The 16,177-nt window shown below is 48.9% G+C and overlaps 1 long non-coding RNA gene across 1 annotated transcript; it reads right to left on the bottom strand.

The window, feature by feature from the left end:
• Positions 1 to 1,402: 1,402 nt before the first annotated feature.
• On the bottom strand, positions 1,403 to 14,122 carry LOC144165097 (uncharacterized). Its single transcript, XR_013321357.1, has 3 exons — positions 14,039 to 14,122; positions 12,705 to 12,788; positions 1,403 to 1,603 (listed from the first exon to the last, which is right to left on the bottom strand). It is a non-coding gene; the product is annotated as an uncharacterized LOC144165097 (long non-coding RNA).
• Positions 14,123 to 16,177: the final 2,055 nt, after the last annotated feature.

Genomic DNA, 16,177 nt, shown 5'->3' with positions numbered 1-16,177 from the left:
CACGGAGCACGGACGAGCCGTTATACGCGTAATAGAATGGCAAATCGAGCGCACCAATCAAAGCGGCCCTTCCGGAAGACTGGAAGACGACCATTCAGACCAAACCCATTCCCCGGAACATGACGCCGCGAAACGACGACGAGGGGCGCACGGCGCGGGCCCATGCAATGGCCCGAAAGCTGGAAGTGAAGCCCAGGGACTCCTACGCGGACTCCTCGCTCCGAAAAGACAGCGACTGTGCAGCGGTGGTGATTACGTTGTGAGACAGGCTGATTGTTAGGGAGTCCCTGAAGACAACAGACTCCGCAGTTGTCCAAGAAGCGGCTGTGGTCCTCGAACTCTTACCGCCGATCGTGGACACCGTGGTCACCGACTGAAAGACAGCCTACGAAAGCTTCCGCAGGGGGGTAATCTCCTCCGTGGCCCAATTCTAATCAAGTGCAAGCCTCTGGGAAGAGCCATAGAACTTGTGTGGGTCCCGGCTCACTAGCACGAAGCAGGCAATACCATCGCCGACTGCCATGCCCGAGAAATGTCAATCCGGGCCGTGCACGAGCGGGAAGATCTATCGCACCCGGTTACCAGGTTTCGGCACACTGCCCGGATGTTCCGAGAGGGAAGGTGCAGACTGCAACCGCAACACGGAGCGACGCGACAACAACAGACGATCCTGCGTTGAGTGCAGGCAGGATCGCTTGCGCATCCCGTACCGCGTGTACCCTCCGAAAAGCGATACAATCTGTCTGTTTTGTAAAAGATCAAGGGGCACCCTGCCTCACATCTTGGTAGAGTGCACGGAACGCAAGACCGCACTCCTTCCCTTACCCACAACACCCGCAATCCCCAACCCCTTGGGCGATAGGAGACCTTGTTATCCAGGCCCGCTCTGCCGACTCAGCTAGCACTGACGGACAGGGGCCAAGAGTTGCTGGGAATATATGGGTCCCGTAAATAGCGGATGACCCCGTCGAGTGCCTGCGTGCACCACCCATTTTATTTTGGGTTGAATAAAAGTTCATTCATCATAATCATACACGTATAATGTGTGCGCCAGCACATGTACAGCGAGAAGCTGTAAAGCGTGGAGTCTGGAGGAATTGTCTTTACCCCCCTTACATTACCATTGCAACTCTTGGAAAATGTGCTTTCAACGCGCATTCACCTAATCGTCTCTATAACACCAATATCAAGTTGTCTTTGAAGTGTCTCTTGTTATCTTAAAGCTCAACTTCACCTACTTTTAGAGGCAGGGGTGCCATCGTTACTATAACGCGTAGTAGGAACACCTAACTTCTTAGTGTATCCGTCTCGTGATGCCGCAGCGTGTGTTTTTGTCTGCCTGATCCACAGGTTTTACTAACGATTGCTGGAATTACACTTGTATGACACAGGAGCCGAAAAGAGCAGCCAGCAAACATTCTTTAATGAATACGGCAGCCCACCTTTTCTGAAACTGCAAGGTGGCAAGCGCATGCTTTCTTTCAGCACTTATTGTAGAGTTGGTACTTCGGCGATGTCCCGCAAAGTAAATCGTACAAAAAGTCGCAGCACATATCCTTTTTTCCCACAGCGCTCTTTGGCCGCCACAAGCTGCATCCTTTCCCTGAAAGTATAAAATGCACATAGAAAAAAAATTTCGTAATACGTTTACTGATATCGCAGAAGTGTATGCTACATGGCTTATCGCTGTTATTTCAACTAAATTTGAATTACGCAAACGTCGTTCTTGCTTAAGTGCCACATATTTTTTGTTTACTTAGGAGAGAGACTTAATACATAAACTGCAAAAGCAGCAGGAGGTCCACAGCTGCTTGCTTTGGTTATCAAAACGTACAATTTCGGTATGCAGGTTTTTACGAGTATCAATCGAAATCAAGCTCCGGTAGGTGGTGGCACCATCTCTTTTATACGTTCTACTTCCGTTGCGAACTCGCTAAACTGCTGCCCCCAGGTATCGTTCTAGACAGAAGAATCGGCTTTGTTGAAAAGTTTTCTTCTCGCATTACTGTCAATTTCACATTCTTGTTTGGTAAGTGCGGGGAAATGCTTTAATATTGTTTGCGTGTTGGCGGCGCTTCTTACCGCTGAATGTATCAACTGAGTGTGTTGGCATACCCGACGGACTGTTCATGATTCTGGAGCTTTACTTGGCCTCGGAAAGTAAACTGGAGAATGCGGCACATCATTCAAACAGATGCAGAATTTTAAAACACAAGAAGAAATTGGAGGAAACAAACCACTAACAAACACACAAAATAACTAGTTCAGGAAGCAACTATACTGTAACTCGGCTATTAAGCCGAGAAACTGGAAGGAAACCAGCCCCGCGGTAGCGTAGTGGTCATCGCACCAGACGCGTATTTTGGAAGTCGAGAGTGCGGATCCCACCCGGCAGAATTTTTTCCTCCACTTTCTCTCTTCCAAAATTCTTCATGTGTTTCAGTGACCTACACCGTTCTCCTTTCGGCTTTCCGATGCGGTATATATATATATATATATATATATATATCTATATATATATATATATATATATATATATATATATATATATATATATATATATATATCCCAAACCTTCCCTTGTCCAGACACCTAGCGAAGCAAAATCACTCTTTCGATGACATTAAAGTCACGCTTCTACAGAGCAGTTTTTCTAGCTGTAGGGAGCGAGAACAATGTGAGTCTTACTTAATCTACAAATTTAATACTCTGAAGGAGGGTCTTAATGAGCGTCCTGGGACTATGACTGTAATTCGTACGCTGCATGACCATTGAAGCATAGTGACCCCGGGACATACGAGACCTTGTAGTTTTGTTGTCCTTTTGCTATCGGGCTATCGGCCTTCCCGCGCAGGGCATTGCGCGGTCTGAGGTTTACAGGCAGCCTGTTGCTCCAGGTGTGAGGTTGTACATTGTAACATCAACAACCTACCATTATGTTCCGCAGTCACTACAATTATCTCGTCCGCTCCCGACCCCCTACCAACACTCCCTTTCCCGTCCCCGCAATTTTTATTTTTTTTATTTTTATTTTTATATTTTCTCTCATTTCCTTGTCTCAACGCTCAGCAAGCATAACATACCTCATTAATAACCAGATGATACCCATTGCCTGTTTATGTCACCATATGTCATACCCATTTTATCCTTGAGAAATGTAAAACGGAATGTTGAAGCTTTTAGTTCCAACCGAGCGTGTAAGAAGTATTTTATTTTGCTGCCTGTTGTGGCTTATGCCTCGGGTGTTTTGTAATCACATTGTGATCCCCAATGCTGGTGTTCACGGAGTGCACGCGTCCTTCCTGTCTTTCCACTCATGTTTTGCTTTGTTTCTCTTTTTCATTGTTTCCCTCGTTTTCTTTTTCTTTTTTTCTTTTTCTTTGGTTGCCCCAGAGGCACGGCACATACCGACGGTCGCCTCTCTGTTCTTGTTTTCATGTTTTTTTTTGTTTTTTTTAAATTGCCGCGCTCCGACATATTTTCGTGGATTGGGCCCAGGGCTCCACGCGTGCCGGCGACAGCCGAGTACTAACAGTTAATAGGCCGTACATTGACCTGGCGCGACACGACGCAACGCCGTGTACAAATGGAGGCTTAGGCGGAGAAGGGGACGCCTCAAATGGGCTCCCCCATTGGCTTATGTGGGACCCCCCAAAGTCGTGGAGGCTGCCTGCGCTTCAGATGCAGTAATTGGCCCCGCTTGCATTCTTCACCATGCCGCTGAAGACGGTCAGCAGTTAATCCTTGTTACCGGTGACGCGCATGTAAACTCACTGCTCGTGGCGGCGTGTGCTTTGTAGTTTTTCCCTCCCGGAGACACCGGATGTTTTTTGGGCCTTTCGCCGCCCGTGAACTCGTCGCATTTCCTAATATCCCCACCACCCGCGTTCATGCAGTGTGTTCCTCCTTGCCTCTATCTTGCCTCCTCCTTGCCACCTTGTTCCTCCCTCTTCCTTTCGCCTTCTTTATTATTATTATTTTTATTGAAGGCTCTTTTTCGCCTGCCTTTGGCAGAATAAGCTCTGTATGCTGTGTGTGGTCGTTTGTGTGTTTGTTTCCCATGTGGCTTGTGTTTCGGGGCGCCGCCCCCACTCTGAGTCCGTACGATTTTACCCAAAGCGTTCATTCCTGAGGAAGACCTGTCTCAGGTCGAAACGTTGGAAATAAAGTCTCCGAAGAGCGTACTTCTACTTTGTATATATATATATATATATATATATATATATATATATATATATATATATATATATATATATTTAGGAAATGAGGGGGTCGTTGAGGAAATGCAGAAACATTGGTCGGCAATCTACAACGCCAAGGGAGGCATAGCGGCGTGGGTTAGGCTCTTTTTTTTCCACGGTTAGTGAAATTGACGTTTTTTTTTAATAAACGTAAGAAAGAAAGGAAGAAAGAAAAACACGCGTCCAGAGTGGGGGCCGAACACACGCCTGTCGATTTGACCTCGAATGCCTTACCAATTCGGCTATCGGGGCGGCTGTGTTCTCCTGCACTTTCTTTGGTATTTATAGTTACTAGAAGTGTATCTGACGCTTAACGTTGGTTGCCAGCGCCACTCTGACTACACGGAGAAAGGGACCTTCTGTTCAACTCCTGGGGCGTGACTCGAACGTCTACAGCCTGTTATGAGCGGGTCACTGGCGGGAAGCCCTCTTATGCTAACTAGGCATCAAGGCTGCCAGAACCGAGACCCTCGCTAGGCTTTCGCATAATAATATAGTTAGGAAATGAGGGGCTCGTTGAGGAAAGGCAGAAACATAGGTTGGTAGTCTACAAAGCCAAAGGAGGCATAAGTGCGTTATGGGGCTCTTTTTTTACTACGGTTACTGGAATTCACATTTTTTAAATAGACGTAAGAAAAAAAGAAAGAAAAACACGCACCGAGTGTGAGGACCGAACCCACGCCTTCCGATTTGCTCTCGAATGCCTTATCAATTCGGCTATCTGGGCGACTTTGCTCTCCCCTCAAACGTCAGATACAGTTCTAGTAACTATAAATACCCCAGGAAGTGAAGGAGAACACAATCGCTCAGATAGCCGAATTGGTAAGGCATTCGAGATCAAATAGAAGGGCATGGATTCGGTCCCCACTCTGGGCACGTGTTTTTCATTTTTTCTTTGTTTCTTTCTTTCTGACGTATATTAAAAAACTGTACATTTCACTAACCATAGCAAAAAAAAAAGAGCCTAACAACGCCCCTATGCCTCCTGTAGCGGTGTATATATATAAAGATATATATATATATATATATATATATATATATATATATATATATATATATATATATATATATATATATATATATATATATATATATTGTGAGGCCGTAGATAGAAGGTGACGGGACCGTTGCTTTCGCAGCTCCTTTATTCCGATGCGTCAGGCGGGGACGAACCAAGATGGCGACCCAGCGTCCCTGCTGATGATGATTAGCCGAAGACGAGGTTGTGCCGGTGATGATGAGTATGTACAGCAGATGATGCGGTAGCCGCAAGCTACTGGTGATGATGATTAATACCAATGGGGACAAATATCTCCTAGCAGGCAGCAAGACACAAACTCAGCTCACACTATTATCCCCCTCGTTGAAAGAAGCGGCCGCCTGGCCGCGTTTCAGAGTTCGTCGCGGCGGTTAAAAACCTTGAGCCGGGAAACGTGAACTATCTCGGTGCCACGATGGCGGCGGTCGGAACTTGGGCAAACCGGTGTGACGCGAAAGTTTACAGGAGAGGTCGCCTCGAGAACCTTGTACGGACCAAGGAAACGGTGCAAGAACTTCTCGCATAGGCCCGGAACACGAATAGGCGTCCACACCAAGACTTCATCACCGGGTCGGAATTGAGGAGAGCGATGCACAGCGTCGTAGCGTTGCTTTCGATCCTGTTGGCTCGCTTCAGTGCGCATGCGGGCAAGTTGGCGGCAGTGTTCAACGCGAGCAACAAATTGTTCAGGAGACGTCGTAGAAGGTGACACGGGAGCGGCGAAGAAGCAGGTATCCAGAGTGTGCGAAGGGTGACGGCCGTATACAAGGTAGTACGGGGAGTATCCGGTTGTGGTCTGAATTGCGGTATTGTAAGCATAGGTAACAGGAGGTAAGATGGTGTCCCAGTTGCGATGGTCAGGTTGAATATACATAGAGATCATATCAGAGAGAGTTCGATGGAAGCGTTCTGTGAGGCCGTTTGTTTGGGGATGATAGCTGGACGTCATCTTGTGACAGGTGTTGGAAGCTCGAAGCAAGTCGGCGAGAATTTGAGACAGAAATGTCTTGCCTCGATCGCTTAGCAAAACGCGGGGCGCTCCATGGCGTAGCAAAATGTTGTTTAAGAAGAAGTGAGCGATCTCGGTGGCGCTAGCTGAAGGAAGTGGAGCGGTTTCGGCGTAGCGAGTCAGGTGGTCCACTGCCGTAACTATCCAGCGATGACCGGCCGCTGTCGGAGGCAAGGGACCGTAAAGGTCAATACCGACCACTTCAAACGGGCTTGCTGGACACGGAAGGGGCTGGAGTAGACCGGCAGGGGGTGACGTGGTGCGTTTCCGGTGCTGACAAGGCGCACAAGAGGCGACGTATTTAGCGACACTCGTAGAAAGCCCTGGCCAAAAGAAGCGCCCTCGGACACGGTCGTAGGTCTTCTGGAATCCGAGGTGGCCTGCAGTTGGGTCGTCGTGCAACGCTTCCAAAATGCGTGGACGGAGGGAACGGGGCACAACCGGAACCCATCTGGCTCCATCGGTGTGGTGGTTGATGCGGTACAGTGCGCCATCAAGAAGCTGGAACTGGTGCAGCTGACGACGTAGGCGGCTATTCGGTGGTTGTGTGGAGCCGGTGAGCCGATCGATTATTGTCCGACAATAACTGTCGGCGTGTTGAAGGGCAACCAAGTCGGGGATATCGTTAATAGGAATATCGATGGGTGCAATGGGCAAAGGCGGCACATTAGAATGTCGGGCAACGTCGTCTGAAGACTTTACCAGCGGACACCGGGAAAGCGCGTCCGCGTCGAGATGCTTGCGACCAGACTTATAGATCACCGTGAAGTCATATTCTTGCAAGCGGAGAATCCAGCGCCCAAGTCGTCCTGACAGATTTTTCAAAGAAGACAGCCAACACAGGGCATGGTGATCTGTAACGACTGTGAAATGTCGGCCGTAAAGGTATGGACGGAACTTTTGAACAGACCACACAACAGCCAGACATTCTTGCTCTGTGATGGGGTAATTTTTTTCTGCGGACGTCAGAGAGCGGCTTGCGTAGGCAACCACTCGTTCACGCGAGTGAGCATCGCGCTGTAGCAAGACGGCGCCAATTCCATGCCCGCTAGCGTCAGTATGAAGAAGAACTGGCTTTGTGTCATCGAAGTGGCGAAGTACAGGCCCGGAAGTAAGTGCTTGCTTTAGGTTTTGAAAAGCCTTCTCGCAGTCGTCACTCCAGACAAAGGGGTTACCGGAATGCAGCAGCTGATTGAGGGGCGAGGCCAGGGTGGCGAAATTGCGAACGAAACGACGGAAATATGATGCCAAGCCAAGGAAACTGCGAAAGGATTTTTGTTCTTGAGGTCGAGGGAAATTAGCCACAGCGGAAATTTTGTCTGGGTCGGGCCGTATACCATCTTTGCTGACAATGTGACCGAGAACTTTGATGGATCTGCGGGCGAAGTGGCACTTCTTGGTGTTCAAAGTCAGGCCGGCTTTGGCCAGATTGGTCAGAACTTCATCGAGACGCCGGAGATGTTCAGGAAAATTCGACGAGAAAATAACAATGTCATCCAGGTAACACAAGCACGTCTTCCATTTAAGGCCACGAAGGACTGTGTCTATCATGCGTTCAAACGTGGCTGGGGCGTTGCATAAACCAAACGGCATTACGTTAAACTCGTATAAGCCGTCTGGAGTAGCAAACGCTGTCTTTTCTTTGTCAGGCTCGTGCATGGGTATCTGCCAATAACCAGATCGCAGGTCTAAGCTGGAGAAAAATTCCGCCCCCTGCAGACAGTCGAGCGCGTCATCTATACGTGGCATTGGATAAACATCCTTCTTGGTGATCTTATTCAAGGCTCGATAGTCCACGCAAAACCGCACGGAACCATCCTTCTTGCGGACTAAAACCACGGGGGAAGACCATGGGCTGGAAGACGGCCGAATGATGTCTCGTTCTAGCATGTCCGCTACATTTTCTTCGATTACTTTTCGTTCGGACGATGACACACGGTATGGGCGACGGCGGACGATGTGGGTCCCATCCGTCTCGATCCGATGCGCTGTCACAGACGTCTGCCCCAGCTTGCTAGAAAGGCAGTCAAATGTGTCCCTGTGTTTATCCAGGAGTTGAAGTAGCTGGTTTGTTTCGCTTTCTGAGAGGTCTTTGCTGATGGTAGCCTTAAGTGTGGACATATTTGGCTCAGATTTTGCAGGCGTCGGAACGGAAGAGACGGAGCACAGGGGAACTAATGAGAGCGTATCGTCAGGCAGAACACAAGCGATAGTAGCACCCGCGGGGAGCAATATGGATTCGGAAGTGGCGTTTGTAGCCAGAAGCTGTGCTGATCCATGTGAGAAGCGGACGAGGCATGTCGGGATGACGACACCTTTGGGCAGAAAACGTGGAGAGGGAACTATAAGCACGTCTCCATCACTGATTCGGTTTGAGCAGAGGGAAAGCACCGTCTCGCGGCGGGGGTTTAAAACACAATCTTCACTCGCTGTGACGTGCAGCTGTGGTACTTCAGAAATGCCGCTGAGCTGCTCTGTATCCGTGAGTTGAATTTCAGGGTGATCACATGAAATGACGGCGGATGCGGATGAGAGAAAATCCCAACCCAGAATAAGATGATGAGCACAGATGGACAACACCGCACACTGAACATGATGCCGAAGAGAACCAACAACAATCCGCACTGTGCATTGTCCGGATGGCTTAATGACACTGCTATTCGCTTCATGTAGAAAAGGTCCCGTGTAGGGTGTTCGTACCTTGCGTAGACGAGCACACAATTCCGCACTTATCACTGAAACGCTCGCACCAGTGTCAATAAGGGCATCGACGCAAACACCTTCAACCAAAACAGACAGCAAGTTCGACGGACGCTCTGGAGGACTTGTAAGCTTCGCAGGAGATGCAGTTTTCCCTCCCAAAACTGCATTAACTAGTTTTCCTGGCGGTGGTTAGCGATGTAAGACGCAGGACGAAGGGGGGAAACTGAACGGCGACCTGGTGAAGGCGAGCGGGGTCGTTGCGCACGGGAGCTGCGAGGGACGTCGTCAGTCTGAGGCGGAGACGGGGAGCGGCGTGGAGGCGACGGGTACGCACGCCGCCGGTAGCCGTAGTAGTTCGGGGGTACGCTCTCGCGCTCATAGGCAGCATAACCACGTCGTTCATCCCGTTGGCGGCGTCGACAAAAGCGGGAGATGTGACCTCGAATGCCGCAATAGTAGCACACGGGCCGGTTGGAGAAGGCATCCTGACTTGGTGGAAAGTAGGGCTTTGAGCTCGGCGCGTGGGGCATGGCCGCAACATAGCCACACGAAGGGTGGCTCATGATCGGGGACAACGGCAGAGGTGTCCGGCCAGCGACATCTGAGTAGGACGGTGTTGATGGGGCAACTGAATGGGCAGGCGGCACTAGCACAGGCATAGCCGCAAGCTCCTCTTTAACCATCTCGCGAAGGCCAGGAGCCGTAGCGGCTTGGCGAACACCGTGCGGAAAATGAGAGGTGTTGCCGTACACTTCTTCGCGAACTATAGCTCGAATCATCGCACGAAGGTCTTCGTTCCCAAGATGAGGAGCAGGCGCCGTGTCCCGTGGGAGGCGGATGGATTGAAGTTCGTCGATACGCTGACAGGAGGATCTTACGTCTGCTACGGTGGAAAGGTTCTGCAGGACAAGTGCGTTGAAAGCGAACTCGCCGATCCCTTTGAGAATGTGACGAACACGGTCAGACTCCGGCATATCTTGGTCGACGCGGCGACACAGCGCTATAACATCCTCGATGTATGAGGTGTATGTCTCATTAGCTTGCTGCACGCGGACCTCCAGCTCCCTCCTCGCGTTGTCACTCCGCGCTTTAGGGGAGCCAAAAATCTTTTGCACCTCCGTGGTGAAGCCAGCCCAGTCGGTAAATTCATGTTTATGGTTTAAATACCACGTCTCGGCAATCTTCTTCAGAGAGAAGCCAACGTTGAACAATTTGAGGCGATCATCCCACCTATTGAACTCGCTGACGCGTGTGAAGCTGTCCAGACACTCCTCCACGTCTTCGCCCCGAAGACCAGTGAACTCGGGCGGGTCGCGCTGGGGAGTGGTGACGATGCATTGCAGAGGCGCAGAGGCTGCGCTACTCGGAGTGTCTTGCGACATGGACATTGGTCTTGAGGGCAAGCGGCGACCTGAACGGAGCTCCAGGGGTGTCGAAGGAGAGGTACAGCTCGGGATCGAGTTGCAACTCCACCACTTGTGAGGCCGTAGATAGAAGGTGACGGGACCGTTGCTTTCGCAGCTCCTTTATTCCGATGCGTCAGGCGGGGACGAACCAAGATGGCGACCCAGCGTCCCTGCTGATGATGATTAGCCGAAGACGAGGTTGTGCCGGTGATGATGAGTATGTACAGCAGATGATGCGGTAGCCGCAAGCTACTGGTGATGATGATTAATACCAATGGGGACAAATATCTCCTAGCAGGCAGCAAGACACAAACTCAGCTCACAATATATATATATATATATATATATATATATATATATATATATATATATATATATATATATATATATATATATATATATATATATATATATATATAATTTTGTAATATGGACTGTGCGCAATATAGTGTCAGACGCTGTCGCGCACTTTGGTGTCCCAATAGTACTGCTGATGGTTATGTGGCAACGATTTTTCTCCTTGGAAGTTGGAACAAAGACTGCGCTTTCGGTCACCGCCTTTTAGTGTTGTCTCTTCTAAACGCAACATTATTTGCTCAGTGGATGAGGAGTATTCTTTATTGTATATTAGTTTATTCATCTTTTTACCTTTGTCTCAACATCTTGAGGGAAGACGCATAGCAAGCGCAACTGCGCTAGAAAAACAGTACGGAGGCCAAGACTACGTGGTATACACAGACGCGGCGGAATACGCGAAGTACGGTGTACGATCCGTGGCCGTTATCTCCACAACCGGCCTCCTTTCCAGTCTGACGCTTCGGTCGTCGAACACCCAGCAGGCTGAAGAGACGGCTATCGCCCTTGCCCTCTCCCAGACTAAAGCTGAAGTAATGATTACGGACAGCCAAGCCGCCTGTCGAGCATACCAAGCAGGTAGGGTTTCAAGACAAGCGCTTCGGGTTCTCCTTCAACGGCCACCGCAAAAGCAGGTCACAATCAGTTGGACCCCGCCCCACTCTGCTCTTCGCAGCAACCAGACGGCACACGTCCTGGCCAGAGAACTCGGCCACCGGGCACCGCAAGAAAAGTCGGAGCGAACCTGGCAACCGCTCCTCACATACGCCGACATCAACCAGCATTATCGACTAGCGATACAACTCTATCCCCCAGTCACCGATCAAGCCACGAAAGAACAGGAAGTCATCCTGAGACAACTACAGACTAATACGTACCCCACCCAACACGACTACACGCCATCTACCCTACTCTTTACGATCCCCTTTGTACTCACTGCCAAGCACAAGGCACGCTGTACCATATTGTCTGGGAATGTCAACTGAACCCAGATCTTCCCCCCATCCCGAACCCCTCACGCAAGCAGTGGGAGAGTACGCTGGCCAGCTCTTCTCCTGAAACGCAGCTTTTGCTAGCGGGAAGGGCGAAGACAGCCAGCCGTACCAACGAAGTCTTTGACTGAAGACCCCGACCACAAATATGCTCACTTCAACTGTGATTAAAGCTCTCTCTCTCTCTCTCTCTCTCTCTCTCTCTCTCTCTCTCTCTCTCTCTCTCTCTCTCTCATTTGTACTGGGGTACGTATTTGATAGTCGTGTGATATTCCGACGAAATCTTTTTTATATTGTTTCATTTCCGCCAAAATGTTTTTTTAGACTTGTAGAACGAAAGAAAGTCTGGAAGGCCGCTTTAATGGCCATGTGCTGGTGCATTTGAGATTTGAGCAGCTGCGATTAGTATGGCCATCTGAAATGGTTCACCTTGAATATAACTGAGAAATATTGGTGCGGAGTTCAATGAATGTACGTATAGAAAGTAGGATAAGCGTACTGAAACGTCTTTCAAATAGTGAAATTGCCAATAGGTTATATAGGAAGAATCCACAGCTGAACGAACTAGGGATGCAGAAGCCACACTCCAAGAAAAGAGTCCTAGGTGTGGCTGTCTTCCGAACGCGAGTCCGCACTTTTCAGAAACAGCGCAACTTGTGATTTGAGTGCTGCAGTTATTCATCTCAAAGCAATTTGTGAGCTGCGTGCTGGGCCCGTTTCTGCGGCTGTTCGAAAAGTCGCGGTAGGACAAGGAATGAAATAAGATTGTCAGGCCACAAACACGTCTAATAACTAATTATTGCTCCGGGTGATTGACTACGACGGCCACGCCACGGTGAACCCCTGGGTGGAAAGCAAACAGAATTTTTTAGCTTCACCACCTTCCTTTAAGACTTGAAAAAGAAGTTTTATCTGGAATTAGGCTCACGCCAAGGGATCAAAGGCGAATGTATACGTCACCGTCGTTAATGTAGTGGTGGATCATCACTTTGCAATTCTTGCATGTAGTGTAGACGCTGGTCAGGTTCACATTGATGAATTGGACTGCGGAAAAGAGAAAATGGATCAGGCTGTTTGTTGGAGAGCCAAAAAAAAAATTTTTGAGGGCATTTTGGATTGGTAAGAATGGCTTCAGCTTTGTGTTTACAGCGATGCTGTGTATGTCTAACACCTCAAGTTCTCATTCCGGGGAAGGCGTTTTACTTGGTATTGCTTTCACTAGTTTTTTACCCCTCGCCTCCACCCATGCCTCTTTCACAAGTTGCATAATCGGCTAACTTGGAACCGTTATCCGCAGGTGTACTTACTTTTAAATCGGTATGGGACAGACGCAGGTTCTTTGCTCGGAGAAAAAAGGGCGGGAGTTTAGGGCGCGTCCTTCGCGTACAAGTGCGTGCGTGAAGGCGAAACAACGGAAATCCGTGCCTCAGAAAGTGCAGTCGCCACCGTTTCCACCTGAAGTTTGTTTCACTTCGTCAAGTAGGTGGGAATGCCCCCTGTACGAATTGATACTTCAGGCTTGGAACGCCAAAGTGAAACATTAACTCTTGTTCAGCATGAACGGCTTTCGGAACGACATTTTCGCCAGTGTCTTTCGTGTCTAGGGACGCGCAGGTCGCCGGTTGCCGGATTATGCGTGCACGGGTGGGGAGCGGAGGGAAGGAGGGGGTGGTGCGTGCGTGCTGTTGAGCGGGTGGGAAATTAAACGTGAATGTCTCACGACCCAATGGGGCCTGTCTGATTCCCTTGGTCGAGTGGTTATGGTCCGTGTGTAAGATGCGACGTTAGACAGCGAGATGCGAAGGACGCTACAGGGAAACGGAAAGCCGCATGGTTGCCTGGTTGACTGAATCTCCAGCCCTTCCCCGTTTTAACTAAATATGGGAAGGACGTGCTCGTTTGCTCGGAGGAACAAGATCGGGAACAGAAATAGCATCGACGGCGTTGAGGGTAAAAGAAACATTTTTTCATTCGTACAATCGGGAAAAACGCCTTGGCTTCGCATCTGTAAAATACACTCTAGAACAATCCCTGCAGCTAACGTCAAGGACATGCCCAAAACAAATGCAGCAAGTGCACTTTATTATAATTTTTCACTATCTAGTTAGTCAGAGCGCGCTGTTTTCTTTTTTATGAAAACATTAAATCAAAACTTTAAATTGCTTTGTTTGTGGAAGAGGCAGTGAGTAGAATTGGTTGTTCCACTTCATAATTTTTCTTTACCAACTGACATGTAAATGATTCCCTCGTGTCAAAGATCACGGCAAATTGAGCTGCAACAAAACTGAACTTACGCATGTTAAGTTTTACATTAAGCATGTTCTTCACAGTGTACCCGGGTGACGACAGGAGAGTTGTTGTGGTGGCTCTGAAAGCAGCAGTAGAAATGACATGCATATGAAACGGAGCAAAAAATCGGATTTCAGCAAGAATACAGTTTTATTGACTATGGTTCTTGTCGAAGTTGCCCACTTAATCAGTCTCTCGACTAGAACCTTTATAACAGTACGAAAAAATAGACTCTCACTGTAATGCCACAGCCCATTTTGTGAGAGGGGTCTTGTGTATCTTTGATGCCTTAGGCTCGGTCCCCAAGGATAAGATAAACAAAGGCAGGGCCGCATGCGTCAAGCAGCGCTCGAAGTTTAATAAATGCCGTTGACTGCCCTTAAAAACCATGTCGAAACATTAGCTTTTCATTTCATTAACTGCATTCTGGTCTCTAGGATTAGAGTTTTTATGCGGGAGCAATGAAGGCCCCAATTAGCCATAAAGATGGCGTAGCGTGTGTGACAGCAAAACGGCTCCTTGGAAGTATTTCATAGAACATGGCATTGTACAACGCGAGTATGAGCTGACCATTACAAAGAGGTGGCCGTTGACGCCAGCAGTTCCCCGATGTGGGGAGTCGAAGAGCTCAACCAAAACAGCGCAAAGTGAGCACCAAAATTCAGCGTCGTCGTTTACACTCAAAATACGGGGGAAAGAACGAGCAGTATCTGAACGCTTAGTAGATAGATCAAAGCCGTTACAAAGCAGATAATAAAGCAAAGCGTCTTAAGATGCAAGATTACGAAGCCTTTCGACACAATGGGGCATGGGCGGGGAGTCCCATGTATTCAACTGAATGCGCAGGTCTTCCCTAACATAACCAACGAGAAGTGTTCATGTGTTGGCGAACTTTTTACTGACACCACGCTACCTATCCACGTCCCGAGGGTACTCTCATATTAAGGAGGGGCTCAGCTGTGGTTAAGACAAAACAAATGTAACAAATTGTGCAGCAGGTATGAAGGCTGGATGGTGGCTGGATGATTTTTACAACCTGATAGCTACTTTTGGGGGCAGCCTGTACATAGCACAGATTTCTCGCAGCTACGAAGTGACACTGGATTACTCGAGTAGATAGGATTGATAAGTACGCCGCGCTGAGCGGAAGTGTTCCAAATCTTGGTGAACTCCTTGACGTGACTTTCGTACGCGTTGATATCACGAACGCGTTTCAATGCTATCGCATACGACCAACTGCTCGAGGCGCCAACGTTGAGGTTCTCACGACATCTTTGGGATGAGAGGGGTAGACCACAGATATGCCGAAAAAAATGAAGGAAGCTCACACTAATGCTTAAGACGTGAAGGTAGCGAAACTGTACGCAACCTTCACGACCATCACGATGGTTTCAATCCACTACTGCAGCAAATTTGCTTCTTCTTCACTGCAGCAATTACCTTTACTCCATCATTGTTGCTATAAGTGTGAGCTTCTGTCATTTTTCGGAAGTGGTAATCATTGCGCATCACCTTGGAGGAGGGCACGATATGACGTGTCTTTCTCGTTCCGAGAAAGCGTTGCCATGATTACGGGGAACGCTGGAGTCTTTCTCGGTCCGATCAAGTGTTTACATGAGTACGGTGAACACCGGAGTTCTTTGGCCAATCTTGGCCAATCTCCCGAAGTTTGCATGCTTGGCTGGACGAACGTGCGCAGCGGACGCTGGGCGGTCGTATCGGGGCACGCACACACGAGCACCAGGCATTGTCTCGTTTTTGGTAGCTGCCGGGTGGTCGCCGAAAGGCTCGCGCTCACGTGCGCGCACTTGGCACAAATTTGTGGATGTTTTAACTGCGAACACAAAAATTACGATTTGCTAAACAGCTTTGCAGTTACAAGGACACAGGTTACCGACAAAGTGCGATGGGGAATGTTTCCATTTGGAGTCGTGGAGCAGGTTTTTCGAACCGAAGAAATTATGGTAAAACTGATAAACATTACTCGCAGTTGGCGCATCGAGTGAAAAACAGTAGAAATGATGCTCTACTGCACTCATAGCGCTCCGGCGTAGAACCTATCACCGACTCATAAGAAACAGTTAGCGGTCCTTTATTGTGCCGTGCTCCGCACCATCACTGGACTTCCTTAGCACACCCGCATG

The sequence above is a fragment of the Haemaphysalis longicornis genome, unplaced genomic scaffold (genome assembly GCF_048455015.1).
Source record: "Haemaphysalis longicornis isolate Haplotype H1 unplaced genomic scaffold, Haemaphysalis longicornis Haplotype H1 scaffold_14, whole genome shotgun sequence".
NCBI classification, from domain to species: Eukaryota; Metazoa; Arthropoda; class Arachnida; order Ixodida; family Ixodidae; genus Haemaphysalis; species Haemaphysalis longicornis.
This window is presented reverse-complemented; position numbering and strand designations above follow the sequence as displayed.